The sequence below is a fragment of the Bubalus kerabau genome, chromosome X (genome assembly GCF_029407905.1).
Source record: "Bubalus kerabau isolate K-KA32 ecotype Philippines breed swamp buffalo chromosome X, PCC_UOA_SB_1v2, whole genome shotgun sequence".
Classification (NCBI taxonomy): Eukaryota; Metazoa; Chordata; class Mammalia; order Artiodactyla; family Bovidae; genus Bubalus; species Bubalus kerabau.
The window spans coordinates 100,324,868-100,350,778 of NC_073647.1; the positions used below are offsets into that span (position 1 = coordinate 100,324,868).

The 25,911-nt window shown below is 40.0% G+C and overlaps 1 long non-coding RNA gene across 1 annotated transcript; it reads left to right on the forward strand.

Moving 5' to 3' along the window:
• Window positions 1-22,808: 22,808 nt before the first annotated feature.
• Window positions 22,809-25,478, forward strand: LOC129638928 (uncharacterized). Its single transcript, XR_008708095.1, has 3 exons — window positions 22,809-23,974; window positions 24,144-24,250; window positions 24,760-25,478. It is a non-coding gene; the product is annotated as an uncharacterized LOC129638928 (long non-coding RNA).
• The last annotated feature ends 433 nt before the right edge of the window (window positions 25,479-25,911 follow it).

Here is a 25,911-nt window from a genome sequence, read left to right on the forward strand (position 1 = left end):
TAAAAGGAAGAAAAAAAATTATTTTCGGTGTTCAAGAATTTCTGAAAAGTAGATATAAAATATCTAGCCCAATGCCTTGAACCTAATAGATATTACTGGATAATAATTATTATTAAATTAGGCATATGACAATTTTGCAACTTTCTGATGTAAATGGCAAAAGAACCAGTGAAACCTTAAATTGTAATAATAGACATTAAACAATGGCACCAAAAACATGGTACATAACCAGAAGTCCATACTGTCTCATGATCCTCTGATCCTTCCAACTACTAGACACAGACATTGGATGTCTTTTTTTTTTTTTTTTTTTTTAAGAAAACTGAGACTAAAAGGTTACTTTCTTCAACTTCCCAAAGGTCAGATAGTTGATAGTGGTAGCTTGGACTCAAGCCCACGTGTCTGCTTTGAAATCCAGTACTCTTTACAATCAGCGTGTTGTTGTTTAGTCACTAAGTAACGTCTGACTCTTTCTCGACTCCATGGACTGTAGCCCGCCAGGTTCCTCTGTCGATTTCCTCTTCCAGGAGATCATCTTGACCCAGGGGTCAAACCCGCTGTCCTGTGCGTCTCCTGCATTGCAGGCAGATTCTATACAGCTGAACCACCAAGAACGACACTTAGTGGGGTGTGGTAAAAACTCACCGACCACTGCATTTGAAAGAGGTCTTTGGCAAACTCAACCTTACCCAGAAGAAAACCAAAGATGGTGAGAGGATTCAAGCCCTGTTCTCTAACAATTGTTTTAGACCAGAGAATTGCTACTCCATGTGTAACCTTGAAACCATCCAAGAGCTGTTTAAAGATGTAGACTCTCAGGCTTTCTGAAGCAGCATCTGATTGTAATAAGATTTCGAGTGCTTTTGTATAAACACTACACTTGAAAAGCACTGATTTATTGAAAGTTTGATGAGGCTTTCAGGGAGATCCAAGGGCAAGAAGAGACAGAGCTTATGTCTTATTATTCTAAAGGCCAAAGATAGGACCCCTTGGAAGAAGTCACAAAAACTGATGCAAAGCTTTTTTAAAAGTAGCTTTATCACTAACACTTCAAGGAATGAACTCAAAGCACAGCTTTCCGTCATAGTGTTTAAGTGCATCTGGATGACTCACCATTTGTCAGGGCTTCACAAAGAAAAACAGAAAAACGAGAATTTAGACAAGTCTCAAAAGACAATCACTGAGCACCAGGACCTATGCAAATCATTGGAGAGCCCGAGTAAATGAGACATTATTCTTCCTTTCAAGAGGACCGTGGTTTATTGGGATAATAGATAAATCAATGAAATGTCAAAATGTTGAGAAGATGGAGCGCTGTGTGCTGTGAGAGCACAGAGGAGAGGTGCTGTTCTGAATCCAGGAAATGTAGAGGTGATGACAAGGAATACACTAGTAGATTGTATGCAGAGAGAGACTGTGGGCGATTGTGCCTGGATGCCATCCAACCGAGTTTGGCCAACTGAGAAGCTGAAGAGGGCAGGGCTCTGCAGGCAGGTGGGAGTTCCCCTCGCGCAGAGGAAGGGCTCACAGTGAGGGGTGGGGAGAGGGAGGGATGAGAATGGGGAGTGGGGAAGGGCTGGGATGAGCTGCACTTCCTCTCTTTCCGTGTCTTCATCCTTTCAAATAACAAAGCATAGCACCAAGCAGTGTTCCAGTTGCTCACCATTTAAAAAAATAATAGATATGGTCTTTGTTCTCAAGTCCATAGCTCAATGAGGGAGACAGACATGAGTTAAAAACAATGGTACAAATGAAGAAAGTGTGATAGAGAAACACATGTGAAAGCTTTTACACATGAAGGGAAATGTCCTCAGTAGACCTTCAAGAATGGAACATGGGCGAGGAATCAAGGGAACAGAGACCCAGAGACTTCAAGGTGAGTGGGGGTGGGGTGAGCTGGGAGATTGGGATTGACGTATATCCACTTGTTCTGTTGTTTAGTCACTCAGTAGTGTCCAACTCTTTGCGACCCCATGGACTGTAGGCCGCCAGGCTCCTCTGTCCATGGGATTTTCAAGGTAAGAATACTGGAGTGGGTTGCCATTTCCTTCTCCAGGGGACCTTCCTGATCCAGGGATCAAACCTCCATCTTCTGCAATAGCAGGCAAATTCGATACCCCTGAGCCATCTGGGAGCCCCATATATGCACTACACTGTATACAATAGATGACTAACGATTGCCGACTGTACAGCCCAGGGAGCCCTGCTCAGTGTTCTGTGAGGACCAAATGGGAAGGGAATCCAAGGAAGAGGGGTATGTGTATATGTGTAGCTGATTCACTTTGCTATACAACAGAAACGAACATAACATTGTAAAGCAGCTGAACACCACCACCAACAAGCAGTTGAGTGGGGTTTCTCCCATTCAAGATTAAAGGGAGATGGTGGGAGGACAGGAAGAGGTACAAACGAGCAGAGCCGATTTCATGAGGAGGGCCAACCTGGAGCGGCAGGAAGGTTTTAGGGAGAGGGATGTGATCAGATTAGCTTTACGGAGACCAGAATGCAGGGTGAGCTTGTGTTTGAGTGTCGAGCATGTGTATCAGGCCCTGCAAGCTAAGGAGGCAATGTTACCTCAACCCTGAAAGACAAACAGGGTCAGTCCAAGGAAATGATTCATTCCAGAGGTCGAAGTGACATGACACGGCCATTGTTTGAATGAGTAATTTAGGGGATTCAAATGTGGCTCAGATGTCTGTAGGGTACTGGGGAAGGAACAGCAATACCGGCAATGGGCAAAGCTATCAATGCTGAAAGAAACAGCCAAAAACCCTGGGCACCGTGAGTGGTGGCCGTGGGTGACAGGCTCACCTGAGCCTTTCTGATGGACAGCCCTCCAGGCGCTGACTAGCGGCAATGCTGACGAGATTGCTTGCTTAGTGCAGCCCACAAAATCAGGGGCTTTAACTGGAATTTAAAGGATAGGATTCCTGGGTTGGGGTGGGGGGGCTGTGAACTCCCTAGGCTGTCAGTATATGCACGTTTTCCCTCTCAGCAAGAGGGTCCATAGGTATGATCAAACTCTCAAATTTCAGCACTCAGTTGATCTACCTTCTCCAGGATCAAGAATACCAAATGCTGCTGCATACATGGACGCTAACATTTGTGACCAGTGTGTCTGTCAGAACCAGGGATTGACCCTGAAGGTGGGAGTGGAGTTTGAGTGGGGACACCTTGACCCAAGGAATGAGGCTCTGTTGACTAAGCTCGAAAGCCCATGCCAGCCAAATGCTGCAGCTGCTTGATGAGGAAATGCTGGGACCACAGCACACATCGAGGGGGATGGTCCTAAAGGGGGCCAGAGGCAGCTGCAAGGGGTTTAGACCCCAGTGTCAGCCTGTTGCCTGGGGCCAAGTTATGACCTAGAACCTGAGGAGGTGGCCTTTCTTCTGCTTTGGGAACTAATGAGATCCTTATGCCAGAAGGAATTTTCTGGTCCTTGCAGAGCAGAGGGCCTTCACACTCTCTCCCTGATGGTGGGTATCTCGGGACTCCTGGGGCAGACCCGTCTTCCCTATCCCCAGGGGGTGTTGAGTGGTGTGAAGCACAAAACTCAGGGGTTGTAGAGTAAGTGAAACTGCTGAAGGTGGCGGAGGATTTTATTTTTAATTTTGTCATAGCAATGTTTATGAAGTTTGGCTTTGATATGTTAGCCATCTTTCCCCAATATATGTTAAACAGAGATATATAGTTATCAGGTCTTTTTAGGCGAGAAACATTGCCTTAAATAAACCAATACCTCTTATAATGGATGCTTTAAAAGAGTTGCTTTTCTTAGTGATAATAAAACTTGATTCATGGAAATAGTGGGGAATTGCTTAAGGACCATCTGGCCTCTACCTTCTGCCTGTTAAAATCGCAAGGAGGGAGGGGGGAAGGACAGGCAGGAAGAATCAAAATTCCAAACTGTGCTTGGTGACTGTAGTAATAGTCTTCCAGAAGTGGCAGACAGTCTTCACTGCCCATGTCCTCTCCACCCTTCCAGAGTTGGAGCAGGTCACTCTCCTCCTGAATCTAGGCTGGCTGTGACGAGTAGAACGTGGTACAAGTGCTGTGCCAGTTCTGGGCCAGCTTGGGGATGCTAGCCCCTCACTGCGCTGTGAAGAAGCTGAGACTAATACAAGCAATTATTTGAAGCCACAGGAATAGGATGTAAGGAGTAGCATTGCCGCGTGCTCCAGCCCCAAAGCCAGCTCTGTGTGGCCCAGACAACTCCTGTGAACACAACAACACACTTGTTCAAGTTCTGACACATAAAAGCAGAACAAATAATGAATTCTTTTAAGTCACCAAATTTTGGCACAGTCTATGTAGCATGGAAACAATAATTATGGGACCATATAGATCATTGACTGAAGAAGGCAATGGCAACCCACTCCAGTACTCGTGCCTGGAAAATCCCATGGACGGAGGATCCTCATAGGCTACAGTCCATGGGGTCACAAAGGGTCGGACACGACTGAGCAACTTCACTTTCACTTTCATAGATCACTGAAACAATAATTATGGAACCATGTAGATCATTGAACCAATAATTATAGGACCATGTAGATCATCGAAACAATACTTATGGGACCAAAGCACTGGGAATCCTGAGTTCCTGGGCTTTGTAGCTGAGTATGGTGAACACCGTCAGTTCCCAGCACTCTCAAAGTCCTCCTTTCTCTCACAGTAATAGGAACCCCATTTTTTAGCTTGTGACATGGTAGCTCAAAAGAAAATTACATTTTCCAGCCTTCTTTGGTGTTATAAGTGGCTGTGCGATTAAGTTCCAACAGAGCAATAAGAGAATAAATAATTACATCTTCCTTCTTGGCTCTTAAAGATAGGAGACAATCTCTTCTTCACTCTGTTCCTGCATCCTGCTTCTTGAAAGATGAGTGCTTTTGTGCCACCCAGGAAGTGTGGCTGGAGAAACAAGATAAAAGTCAGAGCCCCCTCATGACTTCATGGAGCAGAACCGCCATCCTCCTAGACCACCTGCTTGTTACACGAAAGAGAAACTTCTCTTTGGTTCAAAGCCTCTGTTGCATTTGTATGCTAACAAATACATTCATTTTCTGCTCACCTACAGACCTTGGAAGCAGTGATACCAGGAAGAGGAACACAGGGCAATAAACCCAGGGGCTTCCCTAGTAGCTTTCCAGGAGGTCAAAGGGCAACCAAGGGAATAACTGGAAGTAGGCATGATTGGCTTGGAGAAGGCAATGGCACCCCACTCCAGTACTCTTGCCTGGAAAATCCCATGGACGGAGGAGCCTGGTAGGCTGCAGTCCATGGGGTCGCTAAGAGTCGGACACGACTGAGCGACTTCACTTTCACTTTTCACTTTCATGCATTGCAGAAGGAAATGGCAACCCACTCCAGTGTTCCTGCCTGGAGAATCCCAGGGACAGGGGAGCCTGGTGGGCTTCCGTCTATGGGGTCGCACAGAGTCGGACACAACTGACGCGACTTAGCAGCAGCAGCAGCAGCAGCAGGCATGATTGGCTACTTAGCTTGGGGAGTTAGTCACTAGAACCTGTAATCCTCATAGGAAAACAAAAGCCGTGTCCTCCAGCTGAGTATATATAGCTTCTGTGCGTGCATGCTAAGTCACTTCAGCTGTGTCCAACTCTTTGCAACCCATTGGACTGTAGCCCAGCATGATCCTCTGTCCAAGGGATTCTCCAGGCAGGAATGCTGGAGTGTGTTTCTATGCCCTCTCCTGGGGATCTTCCTGATCCAGGGATTGAACCCTTGTCTCTTGGGTCTCCTGCATTGGCAAGCGGGTTCTGAATCAGGTGACCTGAATCACGTTTTCATCACAGAGTATACCATCTGGGTTGTATCTCTCTGTTAGCTACTTGTGAGTCACTAGACTGTGAGCCCGCGGAGAAGGTAATGGCACCCCACTCCAGTATCCTTGCCTGGAAAATCCCATGGACGGAGGAGCCTGGTAGGCTGCAGTCCATGGGGTCGCAAAGAGTCGGACATGACTGAGCGACTTCACTTTCACTTTTCACTTTCATGCATTGGAGAAGGAAATGGCAACCCACTCCAGTATTCTTGCCTGGAGAATCCCAGGGACAGAGGAGCCTAGTGGGCTGCCGTCTATGGGGTCGCACAGAGTCGGACATGACTGAAGCGACTTAGCAGCAGCAGCAGCAGCAGCAGACTGTGAGCCCCAGGAAACCACGTTCTCTGAGCCCAGGGAAGGAGCACTGTGTAAGCGGCCTACCCAAATCTGATCTTCCTCCATGCTTATGGAACTTAAATTTCCTTTAAGGAGACAGTGGGCTTCCCTGGTAGCTCAGCTGGTAAAGAATCTGCCTGCAATGCAGGAGACCCTGGTTCAATTCATGGCTTGAGAAGATCCCCTGGAGAAGGGATCAGCTACCCACTCCAGTATTCTTGGGCTTCCCTGGTGGCTCAGATGGTAAAGAATCCGTCTGCAATGCAGGACACCTGGGTTTGATCCCTGGGTCAGGAAGATCCCCTGAAGGAGGGCATGGCAACCCACTCCAGGATTCTTGCCTGGAGAATCCCATGGACAGAGGAGCCTGGCAGGAGTCCATGGGGTCGCGAAGAGTCAGACACGACTGAATGACTAAGCACAGCACAGCAAGGAGACTATCTGATACAGTTTCTGCCACTAATATGTAAATAAAAGTTATAAATGGGAAGTTTCTATGCAGGTTTCAGTTTGATTTGATTTGATTTGATTTGATTAAGTGCTACACCCTTTTTCATTGTGATTTCTCTTCTTATTCTTCCTGCCTGGAAATTGGATGAGGGCCTGGAGGTGAAGCAACAATTTGTGGCCCTAAAGGTGAAAGCAAGAAAGAGCCTGGGTCATTTATGTTATTGTGGAATATAACTGCAAATTGTGCTGTTTTGTGAGGGAAAAAACCATATTGGTTAAGCAGTGTAGTTGAGTTTCAGCTACAGTCAACCAAATCGAATACCTTCTTCCTCCTCATTCTACTAAACCATTTGCAGAACTGAAGAATATCAATCATGAAGAAATTCTGTGCTTAACATACATGGTGGCTGAGTACTGCTAATTTCACCTGCAGTTTTGAAGGAACCAGGAACCTTGATATAAAAGGCTCAACGTTTGTGAGATATGACTTACCATGCATATGTATGGTTGATGAATGTACCCATTTCAGACCATCACTGTGTTATGCTTCTCTCCCCATTTACATGCTGAGTAACTAAAATCACCAATCCAATTATGTCATATAGATTTGCAAACTAACCTTTAAAATTAGTATTTTGTTAATAATGATGAGTTTTATTTGTGATTCCATAAGAATATGATGAATCTGCTTTAAAAGTTATGTATTACAGCAAATGGCCCATAGGAACACTTTTCACCTAGATAGAGTTCTTTCTCTATTATAAATGTTTTCTCTGTATTCACCTCTAAGTACTTTCCAGAGGGATGCTCTACTGCAGATGGACAGAACAGACTTACGACAGAAAGGCCAGGGAAAACGTTCAAGTCAGAAAAGGTAGACTTGGGAAAAGAGGGAGAAGGGAGAATGAAGAGAAAACTTAGGGGTTGCAGAGTGACAAGAGCTGTATGTCTCTGGACAGAGGATGCTGCTGCCACTTATGTCTGAAGACTGTTATAAAATGCTGAGTACACAGGGAGGCATGGAATAAACAAGAGACCTTTTCAGCTGGTAAAGAATCTGCCTGCAGTGCGGAGACCTGGGTTTGATCCCTGGGTTGGGAAGATCCCCTGGAGAAGGGAAAGGCTACCTAGTCCAGTGTTCTGGCCTGGAGAATTCCACGGACTGTATAGTCCAAGGGGTCACAACGAGTTGGACACGACTGAGCAACTTTCACTTCACTTCACCTCACTTCACTTTCATGCTGTTACCAGTTAGAGTTCTTGGCCTCCCCCAGTCAATAGAAATTGGCCAGAGGCCAGACAAGAAACTCATGCTGGGCTGGTTGGGGCCCCTGCCCCGACAAGCAGGGTGGAGCCAGAACAAACACCAGGTTCCCTAGGTGCCCCCTTCCTGCAGGTGAAAGTAGAGCGAAGGTAGGATGGCCCAGGGGTTGGGCCAGTGGTGTGGCTTGTTTTTGCCCACCCCTTAGATGGTGTGTGTGCAGGGGGCGTGTCAGTATCCTGCTTTTGCGCCCAACACCCTGTTTTTGACCCCAGGCTCCTCAAAAGTGGCAGCTGGGTGTTTTGGTTTCTTTGTATCTTTTGGGTCTAAAATTTGCCCCAACTGGGCATGCACACAGTTACAGTTCCACACAGCGTCTTTGTACGCTGGCGCTCAAGGAGTGGTGTGCTCAGATGCAAGCATCGAAGCATGGCAGCAAAGGGCCCCCGGTCCCAGGCCTGTCTCGAAGTGACCGGGTGAGTGAATAGAGGGGTCTGCTGCCCTGCCTCCCGGCTCCCAACCCAATGTTTCTCTCTGCAGTTGCGCAAAGCCTCAGCTCTCTCACTGTCAAGGAAGACTGAAGTCCTCCTTAGCTTTACATAGCATGTTTGCTTGTTAATTTCTAAGTATAAATTGTATTTTAGTATATGTGTTGATTCTTGCAGTCATTTGGTTCCTGTCACCAAATGTCTTGACACAAGCTTCAGTGGTCAATAGGGATTATACTTAAATGGAGATAAGGCTGGGCTTGGGGTCAGAAAACCAGGTTGGAGTCCTCATTTAGCAGTAAACTTAGTTGTCTAATTCTGTGCAGCTCTTCTCTGTTAGCCTCAGTTTCTCCATCAGAAAAAACAGAGATAATATCTATCATATAGTTTGTTATGAAACTTCTATAGACTAGTGTACTTCTCCTCCCAGAGTACTCCCCAGCAAAATTTAAAAGGTGAAAGACAGAATCTCCTGACAGGGATATGGCCACGAAAGCATGGGTTAGCAGGGATCTTACAGCCAAACTTAGAGTTCAGGCAGGTAACATAAAAGTGCAAAGTGAGCCAAGTGAGACTCATGATTTAGAGAATGCTGTACCTAAAAGGCACAGACCTATTAATCTCCACGTGCTTAGCTGCTCAGTCGTGTCCGACTCTCTGGGCCCCCATGGGCTGTAGCCCACCAGGCTCCTCTGTCCATGGGATTTTTCAGGCAAGAATGCTGGAGTTGGCTGTCATTCCCTCCTCCAGGGGATCTTCTAGCCTCAGGGATTGGACCCATCTCTCCTATACCTCCTGCATCAGCAGGCAGATTCCTTACCACTGAGCTACCTGGGAAACTCCCGAAGGTCTACCTACCCACCTGCAAACAGGTAGGGCTGGAGGGCAGTAGGGTTCCCCTGGCGGCTCAGTGGTGAAGAGCCCGCCTGTCAGTGCAGGAGACATGAGAGACGTGGGTGCAAAGGCAGTGGAACTCAGGGGCTCAGGAGCCGGACTGTCTGCACTCAGGTCCCGGCCTCAGTTTCCCTCTCTTTAGAATAGATGTACTCTCATGGCATTTACTTACTGTTGGAGGATTAAATAAGTGGATGTTGCCATGCAAAAATGTAGGCTTTTCTGATTTTTTGAGAGGTGCTGAGATCTGGGTATTTGTCTGTAATCCCTTGCTTTCAGAGTGTTGGCAAATATTTCAGAATATTGAAAGATTTGTTGGACCAAGCAACACAATCTTAAAAGCAGCTAGTGGGCTACCTGTTCCCGATCGTTGGGTTAAGTACATTTAGGGGAAGGCTTCAACCTTTCTGTTCCTTTCTTCCAGTTGAAGAATAGGTCTTCTTGGATGAGGAAACTCTTACCAACGTCTGAAGCCCTTGGCGCCAACACAGCTTCCTCATTTGCCTTACAAGTAAACAGACAGGCTCCATTAGGGGAAAAAAAAAAAAAGTCTAGTTGGCAGAGTTGAATGCAGATAGCTGTGAACAAACAGGAGAGCTCAGCAGAATCTAAAGGTGCTGAGGAAAAGTTGCATTATCTCATTGGCACAGTGAGTGGGCAGAGGAAATATTGGCTTGTGTGTGAAATAAAGATGATTGTGTGTGACCAGGAGGCGGCCAAGAACATGAACATTTTAAACAGTCATCTAAAATAGGCTTACTGGGATCTCAGAAAAACAACAACAACAGCTTGAATTTTTTACCCAGTGTCCAGCATCTTTCAGCCTGAGATCCTCAGGATCAGGGCCAGTCATAATCAATATCATCAAGTCTTTGTGAATGTGAAGCACACTTCACTGAAATATTGTTGCCTCCACATTTTAACCCATATTGCTACCTTCTGTTTTCTCGTTAGGAGCATCCTTTCAGGGACGGTGGGGGGAGAGGAGTTTTCTCTGCCGCTTCTTTGTTCTGGTGAGGGCCGCCAGATACCTGTGCTGAGGTGGGATTTGGCAAATTCTTCTTAAAACATAGATTAAATCTATTATAATTAACTCTTCAAAAATTAAAAAAAAATCCTCCTGGTGTGGGTTTGCTTCTTTCTGAGTAAGAGTGGAGCACAGCCACTGCAAAGAGAAGGAAGGGCCTCACCGCTTGGACGCTGACTGTCCGGGGCTCTAGGCTAGCCTGTCTCCTTTAGTCATTTCATTTCAGGCATGTAGATCTGGGGCCCTTTAGACTCATGACAAGAAATCCTGTAAGCTGCTCATTTCCTTTTCCATGCAATGATAGGCAAAGGGCTCAGTAAAAAAAAAGGGGGAAAAAAAGAACTTTCTGTTCTCTGGATAAGGACTTTACATTTTCATAGAATTCTTCTACTTGACTTTTTTTCCTCTTGTGGTGTCACCTGTATTGATGGTTTTATTCTGTCAGTATAATCACCTCACAGAGGGCAGAGAGACTTGTGGTTAAACTCCAACTTTCTGGATTTGAATCCTGATTTTCTAAACCCTAATATTCTAACTTATAACACAGGAACACTAATAAAATATCTCATAGATTATTAGTAGTACAAGAAGTGGTCCTTAGGCTTCTCTGTCCATGGAATTCTCAAGGCAAGAATACTGGAGTGGATAGCCAGTCCCTTCTCCAGGGGATTTTCCAAACCCAGGGATCGAACCCAGGTTTCCTGCACTGCAGGTGGATTCTTTACCGTCTGAGCCACCAGGGAAGCCCCCTTAATAAACAGTTTCTATTGTTATTAGTTCTTATATCAATCCTAGAAAGAAAAGTATTATGTAAATTTTACAGATGTGGAGTGAATTTAAGAAACTGCGGTAACAAGAAAGGGTTATTTGCCTGGTGGCTCAGACCTTAAAGAATCCGCCTGCAATGCAGGAGGTCTGGGTTCCATCCTGTGTCTGGAAGACCCCACGGAGAAGGAAATGACAGCCCACTCCATTATTCTTGCCTGGAGAATCCCATGGACAGAGGAGCCTGGTGGGCTATAGTCCGGGGGGTCACAGAAAAGTCGGACACAACTTACAGCTAAACAACAACAATAACAAGAAAGTATAAGTTTAAAAGTCTTTATTTTTTCTTCATAACGAGTGCCTCTCGTGGGAAATTACAGATTCTTGTTGCTTCTTTTAGCCCGAGTTAAGGCATAATTTCCACCAATATTGATGATAATTTTCCTCTTAATCACGATACCAGAACTGGCCTAATGCGTGCTGGGTTTCTTGGTTGTATCGAGTGATTTGGCTTAGAAATGCATTACAAGATGCAAATTTAATAGGTATGCATTCTCAGATGAGAATCAAAAATACTAAATAAAAATCTTCCATGTTGCTAGCACTGCTGGGTGGGATAACATAGATGAATAGGATAAATATAGTTTTAAATACCAGACTTTCAAAACCTTCATTTAATGGTGGAGGAAAACAACACTACTAGGCATGCTTGTTCAAAGCTTTTCACATGGTTTTAAAAAAATTCTAGAAAATGGTTTACATTTAAAAATTAAATCACACGGGCAGCCTGACTGGCAGCCAGCGTCTCTATGAATGTTAAGAATAGAGAATTGTGATCATTCTCCAAACTGACCTGTTCCCACAAAGAAGAGGCTAGTCTAACCGTAAGCAAAGATGGAGCTGAACGAGGGGAGAGGGATGGACCGGGAGAGGGACGAAAGCCGCATTTCCTTCTCACGCTCGGGTCGTTATCATTGGAGGAGGTGGATCAGCTTTCTGAGTTTCATTTTCTGTACTTCAAAAATGTAGTGATAATAAATTCTTGCTTTCCATCAGGGATGCTTTTCCAGACAACACATGAGACAGTGATTGTGTAAGTTTTTCAAATGGTAGAAGTCAATCCAAATATCAGCAATTATTAATATGTCAGCTGCTGCTTGAAGAAGTGAAGAAGGCATGCTAAATTGAATTCTAATGGTATAAGAATCCATAGGCATTATTTAAGGGGAGAAGCTGAATTACTACTTCTATTTCATTATGTGTTTTGGTTTTTATTTTTTAAAAAAGTTTATTGAAGCATAGTTGATTTATAATTTCTGCTATACTGTAAAGTGATTCAGTTATACATATATATATATGTTATTTTTCATATTCCATTAAAAGATTTAATACCTATTTTGTTTTTATTCCTGGTGCTTTAAATCTCAAAAGATACCTGAGTCTTATTTAAAATGAAAGATAGTCCTATAGGAAATATAATATTAACAGATAAGTAGAAAAAATAGTATGAGGTAGGAAGGAACAGCTTAAAATATTTGGATTTTAATTTTTTTTAATTTCTTTATAAAATTTTTAAACAAACTAAGACTCTTATTTACTAAAACCTTTCCATAGAGCACAATAAATATTTCATGGGATTTTTTAACAAAAGAGTCAGTGATGTTGAGAGGCAAACCTGACTGGTGAATGTTCGCCCTCTGTCTCTCAGCAAAGCCTCGCTAGTGTTTCTTGGTCTTCTGTGTCAACTTCCTGTGGCTGCCACGCTAAGCAAGGTCTTCCTAGGAAGGAAACATTGTTCCTTACTAAAAGGATTAGGGAAATCATCCTAGGAAAGATTTGGATTCAATCCTTCAAGGATAAAAAAGACTTAAAAGACAAATAACAAAGCAGAGGAGGACACTCATGGGAGATTGTTACCATTGATATCATTGTTCTTATTTCTCTTCACCTGTTTTAAGAATTATACCTAATTTAGTATGTCTTAGTGGTACAACTTGCCTACTTACATGGACACTTGATATATGTTAAAACTTTCTTTTATGTTGTAGATTTTTTTAAATATATTACCTGAATTAATGTACTCTTAAAAAGTATATTTCTAGTTGAAGCATCTCTTTTTGGCCTTTTAAGAATGAAAAAAAAAAAAAAAAGCAGCACATTGCAAGTTCAAGGAATGGCATAAATGATAGGTGCTGGCTGGACCCATGGAGCTCTGAGCTGAGTTCTGATTCACTCTGAACTTGTTCCCTTCAAAACCCAACTCATAACACCCACAAATCTGCCAAGGTGAAAAAAAAAATGTTTCACTTCCGTTTCCTTTGAAACTTCTGAAAGTTTTAAGATTTTTACTCAAAGGGCAAAGAGGAACGGCCCCAGTCCTTTCCTGCCCTGAAGCCCTATTATTTGTCAGATGTTCAGACACTTACAACAATAAACATGAATTATGGACTCTAAACACATTTACTGCTTTATTTACTTCTCAAGGTCTCCAACAGACCCTAAGAAATAAGTACACATTTATGGGGAAGCATTATCAGGGCCCACTTGTGTAACAATTTTAGTCTCATTGGAAAGTATATGCATCTTCTCTCATAGCAGTAACTGGAGAGATGTTAGACCTTCATTACTCTGGACTATTTCTAGCCATAGGAGCCCTCATCAACAAAAAATGTAATCTTTTCAAAATTACCTTTTTATTAAACTAAATTCCAAGACCTCACTATCCAGGAAACCTTTCCTCAAGAGGCCTATGCCTAGTACAGAAATCACACTATTTCCTATGGATAAGACATGTTTTCCTTTATGAAATGGATATGACAGGAAGGTGTATTTTTTTTCATTTATTCACTTCTTAGACTATTAATTGATCAGTTGCTTCCTATGAAGCAGTTCTCTGAGAGAGGATTTGCAGGGAGTGAGTGTGGACAGGTATAGTGTGCAGCAAATACCTGGGCTGGGGGAGGCTCGTGTGCCTGGGATTGACTGAGTTCCCAAAGCCCCTGCAGACACGTGGAAGGTGCCTTAAGGGAAATGGCAGAGACACAGTAGCAGTGTGGATGCAAAAGACATCTCTGCTTTCACAACTCTCTGGGATCACTTCTGAGTCTTTGGATGCCATTAATAAATGTGTTCATTCTTTAGCAATAGTGTAAAATTAGCTAGCTTTCAATTGTATTTACAGTAACTACCTATAAAGCCCAGCTAACCCAGAGGCACTTCCTTTGCCAAAGATCACATTGTACTTTTGATATAAACACACAGAGATTCATGGGAATGGTCATTGACCTTCACAGCTAGAACACAGAGGAGTGTTAAAAGTACTGTACATAGGAAGCTAAAACCTTTGTTAATGTAATTGAGAAGCTGATTTGTTACATTTTCTTTCAATTGCTTCTTCTGGCAATGAAAGGACTCTGACCCCATAAGGGACCACAGTCTGCTATGGGACCAACTCACCTACCTGCCCCCCCCCCCACCTCCAGCATCTGTTCAGGCTCTTTTTCTGTCTCTCTTTGGGTTGCTTGTAAAGTGAGTGGCTGCTCTGTTGACATAGTTGGGTTTGCATTTCTCAGATGTTGAAATTTTTTATTTCAACATCTGAGAAATTTTATAAGTAAAAATAAGTCATAATAGCAGCTACAGAGCTTTGAGAAATAATTAGCTATTAAATACTTCCTAAATGAAAGGCCCTTGCAGATGACTGTGGGGACAAGATTTATTTGCTGTGACATTTTTCATGTGATAGTACAGTTTAATTCTTTTTCAAGTTCTAAGTTTCTCTTTCAATAATCTTTCCTGTTTTTCTTATTTATTTAACATCTTTTTTTAATGACACTGTCAAACCATGGTAGTTTTCTTAAGATACTTGTCTTAGGCCCCTTCTTTCACTGAACTGTTGTTTTCATAATATGAAGTTCTCAGATACTCAAGCACTACTGTTTTCATTGGCTTTTTCATTGCCCTTGTTCTCCAAAGACTTTGTCAAAAGTTTGCATCTTTGAAGCATTTCATGCTACCACTTTGATTTGCTATTTCCCTTTTTGTCAACCTTTCCAAGCCCAACAGACCCAGCTCCAGACTACGTTCCTTTGGGCTACATTAGCCTCTCTCCCTTCCCTGAATTATAACACTAGAATTGAAACCTATGATTTAAGATTTAGTTATAAAATGGCATAAATTTCCTTGAGTTTTTATCATGTGCGCAGTATTCCTCAGCTCTAATAAGATCATGAATTAAATGTGGATGGACTTTGTCTTCTACTTAGATAACCCTTTAAGATCTTGAATGGCACATGATACAACCTTGATGTATGTTGGTGAATTTCTTGGGAACTGTGGGGGACATTCCATCTTGTCATTTTTCAGGTTCTTAGATAGTCTGAAGAAATGTTTTCTATTTCATTCCCCCCCCAATCATTTTAAGCCAATTTATTAATAGACCTTCATTCATTAAAATAGGATTCTCTTTTAAAGGTCATTAGATCAAGCATTTAGTTGACAACCTGCATCTTCTTTTTTTCCTTTTCTTTCTTTCTTTCTTTTTTTTTTTATCTTGGTTACTTTTGGAAGATAATGCAGTTTCATTCCTCTTCCAGGTTTACAAAACTGTGATTTTAAATACTTGAAAACATAAAATATAGAGAGAGATCATTTATTGCTTCATTTCATATATGAAATCACTCTACTGAATTTTGTGAAAATTAGTGATGAGATGTAGATAAGTTACAAATTTCTAGAACTAATAAACTCTTCATTAAACTTTATTGTGATCCTTGCTTTTGTCTCTCTTTTAGCCTGAGAAAATAAGAAAGTAAAAGATTTCACACATTTATTGATGAATAGGTCAAAGATAATCATCAGTGGAGCAGAAATGCCTACTTCTATCATTTTATCATTGCTTTTGGTTGAGAAAAAAGAATGATAGAAGTTTAATGTGTCCCAAAACAACATTTATGTGCAGAAATATGAGAAATTCATTTCAATTTTTCAATAAATCCATATTTTATTGCTATACATATTAATCCATAAAATATGGATAGCAAATAATAATCTTATAGTTGTATCAAAATAATATTGTGATGCTAACTGAAATGGGAGGCTAAATTCAGTAACTCAAATCTATGTGAACAAAATTAAAGGGAACCCGCAATTTTCCAGCCTCTATATCAGCTGAAAACCCACTTCTGTCAGGAGTTCTACCTGAGCAATAACATTCAGTGTTCAGCCTACACATTGGTACCTCACTCCAACTTTTACAGTCACAACCTCCATGACCTTGGATGACTTGTAAACTCATTTGAGCTTCAGATTCTTTATTTGCAAAATGAAGTGGTTGAATTGATTTGTTTCCTTACAAATTTTTGTTGCTGTTGCTGAGTTAAAAATGAAAGCAATGGAAGACACACGTACATACGGACACTAAAATTATATACAGACTGTGTTGGGTTTAAGCTGCTCAAAGCCACTCCTTGAACCACAGATACAGAACTCATGAACCAGAGGATTTGTAAAGGCCAGTGTAACTCTAATATCCTATGACTCTCTGAACATACTTCTGCTTTAAATCACCTTAAATAGTATAATGAGAAAAAAAAAAGGGAAGAAACATATTACATATATAAGCAAAAAGATAATTCAAGTACAACATATATCTGGGTAAGAGGATCAATTTAGATACTTAGATTGTCATGTTTGGAACATGGTTAAAATAATGAATTTGATATGCAGAAGTGAATAAAATATATCAGCACTAATAATGCATTTTAACAGCAATGTTTTAAATGATAAATTTCTATTTATTACAAGATGAATTAACTTATGCATCTCTAGAGGTACATTTTCTTTTCATGTCATTCAAAAATTCCATATAGAAAAATATACTGATTCAGAGAACAATTAAAACATAATGACGTTCAAATTAATACAGAAGACATTATTAATTTGAAATACACATTTTGAAGATGATTTTTAAATAACTAATTTTTACCTTTATCATGCACACTGTTAATTTTCAGTTGAAATTATTTCACAATTAACTTGGACTTAATAAAATGACATCCATATTCCCATCTAAACCATTTATCCTCGGGGTATGGTTTGAAGCTATTCGCTTATTATTTTAAGCAGTTATAACAATAGGATTATATGAATATAACAGGGAAGAAGTAAAATGCAAATTAACATTTTGAATTATAACATTAAAATCAGCTTCAAGAAAGTGTAGAGGAAAACGTAATTTGTTCTTCAGGACCAAGGTGTTATTAAAGGGAATGTGTAGAGAGGAGATGGAAAGACGAAAGGAATATTGTTTTTGCGTATCAGACACAAATCACTATATCAGAGAATTAGAATTTACTGACAATAAAGTACAGAAAAGTAGGTTTTAATGCAGGAAAAATACATTAGGTTTGAAAATATCACAAGTCAATATTTTAAATTTCATTAGTGTTATATACTATAGCTATCCAATTTTATAACTGAGAGGGTAAAAATCACTTTGGGGAAATTTCTGTAAGTACCATAATTTTCAGATTATTGATAGATGTGTAGGAAATAAAGAGTAAGTTTTCCTTTCATTTTTTCAGAAGTTAAATGGAAACACTCAAGTTCAAATTGCATGAAGTTAAACAAAGCCAAGATATAAATTAAAAATCTGTTAAAAGTTAGATTGAACTACTTTTGTCTAGATTTCAATGTAAAGAAAAGGCAAAGTTAAAGAGTCTACAATGCAGTGAATAGAACTGTAAGTTTCAAAGCTTTTGAGATACCTGTATATCATATGTCCTCATTTTTCAGATAGGGAAAATGAGGTTCAGACAGGTTAGGTAATTCACACTGATGCAGTAAGAAGCGTCAGAGTACAGCATAGAACACAAGTCTTTTAAGCTTCCAAACTATTTCCCCCTGTATTTTAGCCTGCACTGATGACCCTTGTTCTCTCTTGTAAAAGGAACCTAGCTACATCTTTCTCTAGATTGCTGTGTATGCGAGCTTGCACTCATGCATGCATGTGGAGTTGAGACATTCTGCATTCCAGAATACTTTCAACGTAAGCCCTACTTCAGTATAGATAACTTGACATTGCAATAAGTTGAAGAGTTATAGCTCCACATGATATATGCAACTTAATTCTGTGCAAGAAAGTTATTAAAAATATGAAAATGATGTAAAGATAAATAGCCTCTGAATTGAGTATTTTCTTAGTTTTTGGAAGAAATTTATTTTGTATCTCCACAGCAAAGGTAAAATGAACCACCAGACAAGAGTCTTAGATGGCCAACTCAGATAATTTAGAAACAAACAATTACCTCTTCCTGTCCCCACATCACCTCTACTTGGGCCGGTTTCCTCACTGCAAAAACATATTTGTTATTAAAAAACACTCTATTAACTGAGCTACTTGTAGAGAAGATATTAAGTATACATGAACATTAAACATGGAATTATTTTATTTTCATAAAATGCGCTTTAAATGAAGTCCTTTTAAATAGTAGTCATGAACATGAGTCTCTATTTGGAAGGAAGAAAAATTCACGGGATGTGCAAACAACCATTTTTGACAATATTCTTTTTTTTTTTTTTTTCTTTTTAAGAAAAAACCCTCTTAGCAATCACCTATGACAGGTCGTGGTCGAGCAGACTGAGCAGGTCCACAAACTCAAGCCTGACCTTAGCAGCCTGAAGGTGCACAGACTGGGGAGCCCAGCCCCCAGGCGGGCTTCCACACACACTGCCTTCTCTCACGTGCTTCTGTGCCCAACCAGCATTCTCATTTGCAGGGTGAGGATTTTCACTTTTATGGCTTTTCAACAAATAAGGAGCTCTATCAGTGAATGTATTGGTTTGGTTATTAAAAATCATATTTATTTGGCCACCAAAGGTTGATTTACTGTTAACTACCTACATCATAAAATATATGTTGTAACTATTAAGGATTTTTAGCATGTGCTTATCTATTTCTTAGAAAAAATATATCTGTATAGTGTTTTACAGTGTGCAAAGGAATTTTGTAGACATCTCATTTAAAAGCAAAGCTCTGTGTTGAAATATTCTCTGCTAGGTAGGTGAAGACATTGAGCTTCAAAGAATTGAAGACAGATACTATGATCACAAAGCATTACCTTTTAGGGAAGTGACGAATCTTTTAAAACTAAGTGCAATATTGCTGTTGGCTTTTTCTACATGTATTTGGGTAACTTTAAGAACTATTCGAAACTGGTCCTTAGACCTCTACTTACGAGATAGACAAGCATGCATGTTCTGGTTCACTCCATGCTTACCTTTTTTCAACCAGGTCATCATCATTATTATTATTATTTTAGAAATTCTTAGTGATAATTATCCTTTAATAAATGAACAACATACTTCAACCAAAATTCCAAAATTTGACCAAGCTAACTGTAGAGTCCCTGGCTCAATTAACGTGAATATAGTAGTTCTCCCCTCAGCTTAAATTTTGTTGCATAATTTGTAGATTTTCCCCCTTTTCTATATTTTCTCACATTTTGTGGGAATTTAGATAATATGAATTTCTTACCACACATGATTTCAATAATTTACATGTCATTTAGGAACTTGAATAACTGTAATAATGGCTTGTAAACTATTAAAATTTCACAAAAAAAATCTAATTCTTTTTGGACATTGATCCAAATTCCTAAAATTATTCTTTCCTTTGATAAATTATTTATGACTCTATAATGTTTCAGCAAGAAGAGTACATCTTTAAATCACTGTCACCATTAGGAAATGTGTAAAATTTGTGAAGAACAAAATAAGTCTGACAAATAAAAACATTTCTTCTATTTCATATCATCCACATTGGTCTGATTTAAATCTTACTTAAAGGAAACAATTTCATGGTGCAGTTCTGCTAAAACTCAATAAATTCAGGAAGAATTTCAAAATTTAATTATGAATTCTATGAATAATTTTATATTTACCACAATTGTTTCTCTCTATCTAGAACATGGTCCAACCTTAAGTAATTTTTAACAAAAATACTTTGTGTCTATATCTGTCTTACCTTTAAATAAAGATTATATGGTTATTTATCTTAACCTTCTGGTACACAAGGATTAAAACATAGAGCAAGATATTTGAAGTAGGACAGGCACTAAGGCATCAATTTATCAAAGCCACTTAGTAAATATAATAATGGAAATATTGAGAATATATCCTCAAAATTCCAACCATTATAAAGCACTCGTTGCCAAGGCACTTGGAGCCACCCTGAGGCTACAAATCAAGAAACTTTGACTTTTAAGGATGTATATTATACTCCCTAATTTCACTTTGAGTAGGATTTTAAAATATATTTTAATATGTATATATTTTAAAAGGCACTGTATTCTAGTAATTTTTAAGACCTAGAAGCTATCAGTGGACTGTTCAATCCAAAGTTATTTCTCTATCAATAAAAGACCTGTTTTTACAACTACACAGACCATGTCAATTAACTGCTTGCACAAATCTCTGTCTATCTCTCTATATAATTTCTAGTAATTAAATCTGACTTAAATATTTAGTAATAAATTTAATAGGGGAGGAGTTGAGTTTCTTTTGATATTTGATGAATTCCTGAACAGAGGCTATAATGTTGGGAAATTGATGTTATTTATATTCTGGACTCCCCAGAAAAGTGACTCCCCATTTCAGAAGCTTTTTATACTTCTAGTAAGAATTCCAAAGCCAATTCACCTTCATGAGACTTAAACATACAGCACATCTATTAATAAGGATGATTTTGTTTCTTCATTTCTTAAATAAAAACTACTACCAAAGATTTGATATGTATGCCAGGAAAACTAATGTAATTTGGAAAAAAAGTGACAGAATGTCCTTTTTTTTCTCTTTTTTTGAAGAGCACTAGTGCAAGAAATTGTTTTTCAAATTTAATGAACTACTCTGAACCTCTGTCTTCTCTACTGTAAAATGGAACTCAATATTTAACTTGCAAAGATTACTGTAAGAACTAGAGATAATATATGTAAAACTCCTTCCCAATACAAGGCCTGTGCATAGCATCTACTCAAGTAGCAGCTAAAAGGACTGGTAACATTTATCAAATGCATATTGATTCCTGATCTAAATAAATAGGAATTGATATCAACACAGATTAAAAGAAGTAGAAGCAGTGGGAGTCTATGAATTAAGAATGAATATATACTCACACCGTACTCTTGCCTGGAAAATCCCGTGGACAGAGGAGCCTGGTGGGCTGCGGTCCATGGGGTCCCTAAGAGTCGGACACGACTGAGCGACTTCACTTTCACTTTTCACTTTCATGCACTGGAGAAGGAAATGGCAACCCACTCCAGTGTTCTTGCCTGGAGAATCCCAGGGAAAGGGGAGCCCGGTGGGCTGCCGTCTATGGGGTCGCACAGAGTCGGACACGACTGACGCGACTTAGCAGCAGCCGCAGCAGGGATGTTTGGAGAAGGAAATGGCAACCCACTCCAGTGTTCTTGCCTGGAGAATCCCAGGGACAGAGAAGTCTGGTGGGCTCCTGTCTATGGGGTCGCACAGAGTTGGACACGATTGAAGCGACTTAGCAACAGCAGCAGCAGGGATGATTTTTGATCTTACAAGGAGCTATCAAGGGAATGTTTTTACACAACTATGTATGACTTCAACAGGAACTTATTTACCAAAGGAGCATATTTGCATATGTCCAGTATTAAATTATATTCATAGTAATGAAACCAAATTCACAGTAATTGTCTGAAGTACTTTGTTAACAATTAGATTACATTATTTTCACTTTAATGTTAAATGCATTAAATTTCATATGAAAATCAATAATATTTAGTATAATAAATATTAAACCTTTTACTTCACCAGTGTGATACACTGCATTATTGAATCTTATTAGAAAACAGTTGAGTGCATTTTGTCTTCATGAACAATTAGCTGGGTTCAATGTAATTGTCTTGAGAGTCAGTCCTTGCTTCATTAAAACATACACACAGTCAAGTATATTACCGATATAATATATAACCTATATAATCTCACCACATTCACTACCATACAACCTGAAATGTTGATCATAAATTTAAAGTGACTGATGATTTTATGCATCTTGTATATAACTGTATTGAGGTAAGACATATAGAAGTGCTTATTTTGATATCACACAGGCTAATTAATTAGTGGTAAATTATTGTTTGAAAAATATATTTCATTCACTTTCAAACTACCAACCAATTTAATGTCAGAGCCCTGTCAAGTGGAACAGACTGACTCAGTTTTTTCACGTAAATCACAAAATATTTTCTCTGAAGTCTACCTCTAGTGTAGAAACAAAGTGGAGTTCTGAACATTAGATTGAAAAGAAGTGTGTGACGCGATTGTCAGGCACTCACTATCACCTGATTCTTAGTTTTGCATTTGTCACCCGACCATCACCAGGGAACCAGTGCCAGGCAAACACAAAAGGAGAATCTAATCCTCACTGTAAGAACCTCAGATGAATTTCAAATATTGTCTCTCCACTTAAAAATGAGGAGCTAGGAGTGTGGAACTGGACTCAAGAAGTATATCGGGGCTAAAATATCTTTCAAGGTATAAATCTTCTGTATTAGCACTACAATCTACTGAAAATAGGATAGTAGCAATGGAAACCTAAAGGGGTATGGATCTTGAGAGAGGAAAATGATGATTCCTTGTATCTCTTGCCAAATATTGCACTAGTTTAACTAACAAGGAATAGAGAGGATTCTTCATCAACTTTGACATAACAAAATGTAAAAATCAACTACGTGTCAAGAAGTCTACTAAATCTTTCAGGTGAGTACAAAGCATTAGATTAAAAATTAGTATGTGATGATGCCACTAAAATCCCACTATGCTATAATTTTTATAGGTATGCATTTGTTCCCAACCAGTAATTCCATGGACAGAGGAGCCTGGAGGACTAGAGTCCATGGATTCACAAAGAGTTGGACATGACTGAGCACACACACATACACACAGAACCAGGAGTGTACAGGGGAAGAGAGAGTCTCACCCTCTTGACAGAAAAATTCATATGATTCCAAAAGCACATCCAAAGAATATATTTATTGAGATATATTAATTTTTGTGTTTTTCTCTTTGACACCTGGTCCTAGTGAGTTGGAAGCAGCTATGTTGCTCCAAGAAGAATTAGAACTGTTACAGCAGAAATGCTTAAAGGAAGTTGACATTTACCTTCTGATTTCACAATTAGTCCTTGACATCTAGAGCAAGACAAGTCTGGAGGATGGGGCTTTCCAAGAAAAAAATAAAATGATTCTCTAAATCTCAAAGACATCCTCAAGCGGTGGACTCAAACAGAAAGGATTCCCAGGAATAGATGAAGCAGACTCAGTCTAAGACCCAGGGGAAGCCTCCAACAGACAGGAAGAGAAAGTGAGAGGCGTCTGTGATTCAGAAGAGGGAACTGGAAGAGTAAGAAGATCAGATGATAGCGTCCCAGTTTTGAAGGAAGTGGGATGAGCAAGAGAATACCCAGACTAGTCAGGGGAAATCCAAGAAAACCATGGCTTTAGTGCAAGGATACAAAGTCTGCAAACATCTCAGGAAAGCATGGATTCAACATGGTGCCGGCTGGGTGGGGGCTTTGCAGAAAAGGTGACCACACACAGAAGCCAGATGGGGAAAGCAGCTGGGCCTCAGAAGGATGTGCTGAGCCAGGAAGGAATGGAAGATTCCTTCAAAATCAGACAAGTCAGACAATCAGACAAAATCAGACAAGTCACAAAGAGGTCACAGCCCCCTGCATCCTGGACAAAAGAGAACAGATGCGATTATGAGCCGGCGTCTTAAACAAGAGGTGACAGCAGTGGGTTCTGATGACCAGGCATGGTGAGGGACGGGCGAGGCCACTGAGGTCCAGGAGAAAGAAGACCCCTTCCCATCACCACTGCACCCACGTAAGTGTCTTCCTTTTCCCAGTTGTCATGGGTTAGTGGAAGGGAAAAGGAAGAACAGCACTGGATGGAAACTGGGGGAGATAATTCAAAATAAGGCTCTGTGAAACGAAAAGCCATAGATAGGCTATTTCCATGTGCCAAGTTCGTTCCCCACTCTCTCACTCACCAGCCCTCCTTCCTCGACTCCACGCCCCCTGTGAAGGCATCACGAAGACGTCTTCATGAATAAGACATCCTCAAGACGTCAAGACTCCTTGCAGAGAACTAAGCATTTTTGTACGTACTATTTTGCAATTATACTGAATAACAGCATCTGAAGAAGGATCTATACAAAAGATGTCTTTATTTTTTTTTTAGCTGAATACAGCTTAGTTTCCTTTTCTTTTCCCATTTGCTGATTCTTAAGCTGTTCTAGTCTTACCTTTGTGCAAAATCCAGGATCTTGAGATTTAATAGATGTGTAAAAGTGAGGATATTGGTGGAGGGGTAGAGATTGTTTGATAAGATTCTAGAATTTGGTATACTAAATTTCTTAGTTTTTTTATCATCTTTTTTAATGAAAAATTTGAAATTTCAACAGTGACAGAACAGGCATCTGACCTATGTTTGACAATGTATATGGCATGTTTTACCTATTTCCATAAACTCTGTCAATTCTTTTTTTTTTTTTTTAATCTCTGGAAAACTAGGGAGGAGGAAATGATCACCTCCAACTCTTATGTTTATGGCCACTATTTTCCACTAGAATACTGCAACTTCCTAACAAATGTTCTCTCTATCTCCAGTTCTGTTCTCCAGATGGCAGTGAGGGTGAGCTCTCTTATACACCAATCTGAATTCTGCTGCTCTCCTGTTTAAACAGGCATCAAGACTGCACGATTGAACGTGGTTACAAGACCATTAATTTCCTGGACCTGGTTTTCTTCCGTCTCATCATCAGCCCCCACCCGTCCTCTCACCATTAGGTCTGTGCCTGTGCCCTTACCTCCTGGCTGGAATACTCTTCCCTTCCTGCCTTGGGCGTTTGTTAATTCTGCATGCTCAACTAATTGTTAAACCACTTTTAGATCACGACTGAGAAACCTTTTATCAAGATGCCTTTGTCCACTCTTAAATTCAGCCTAGGTGCCCCTCATGTGCTCCGATGGCTCCTTGTACTTTCTCTACCATGACGTTCAATACACAGCATCGTAACTATCTATTTACCTGAGTCTAGTCCCCATCCAACTGTAAACTCAGAGAAGGTAGGATTGCTGTCTAATGTATTTTATTCATTACTTTTCTCCACATTCTGGTAGAATAACTGACATGCAACACAGTAATGTTTGTAACGGTTGGTGAAGAACAAAATGATTCCTAAATAAGATAAATTTAAAAACTGACTCCTAAAGTAAGACTTTTCAACTTTGCAGAAAAAAAAAAAAAAACCCACAATTTTTTTGTTTTTGTATTTCAGAGCTTTTTTTTTCTTTATATTAACATAGATAACCGAGAGTCAGTTACTTCATATTAATGTAAACTATTAATAAAATTTTAGTTTCAGAGTTGAAATGGATAATTTGTTCCTAACTTTTTCCTTCCTCCCCCTTCCTTCCTTCTTTCCTTCTTGTAGTCCCTCCTTCATTCTTCCTTTCCTGCTCCCTTTCTCTTTCTTTCCCCCTTTCTTGTCTCTCTCCCTGTCTCTTTCTCCCCTCTCCTTTTTCTCTCCCTGCTTTTTACGTGTTGACACCTAACTGGTAGCTAAACAGAAACTTAAAGATCAGTGATTTTTTTCTAAACTATTTATCCTCAAGTTAGAAAATGGGCATCTTTATTAAAAAGCAAAAAGTAAGCTTCTCGGCATATTTATATTTTATATGATTGGAGAGTATGTGATTATTTTTCTAACATTTACCATTGTTATCATTGTAGATAATCATGTTTTGTATCATCAGCAT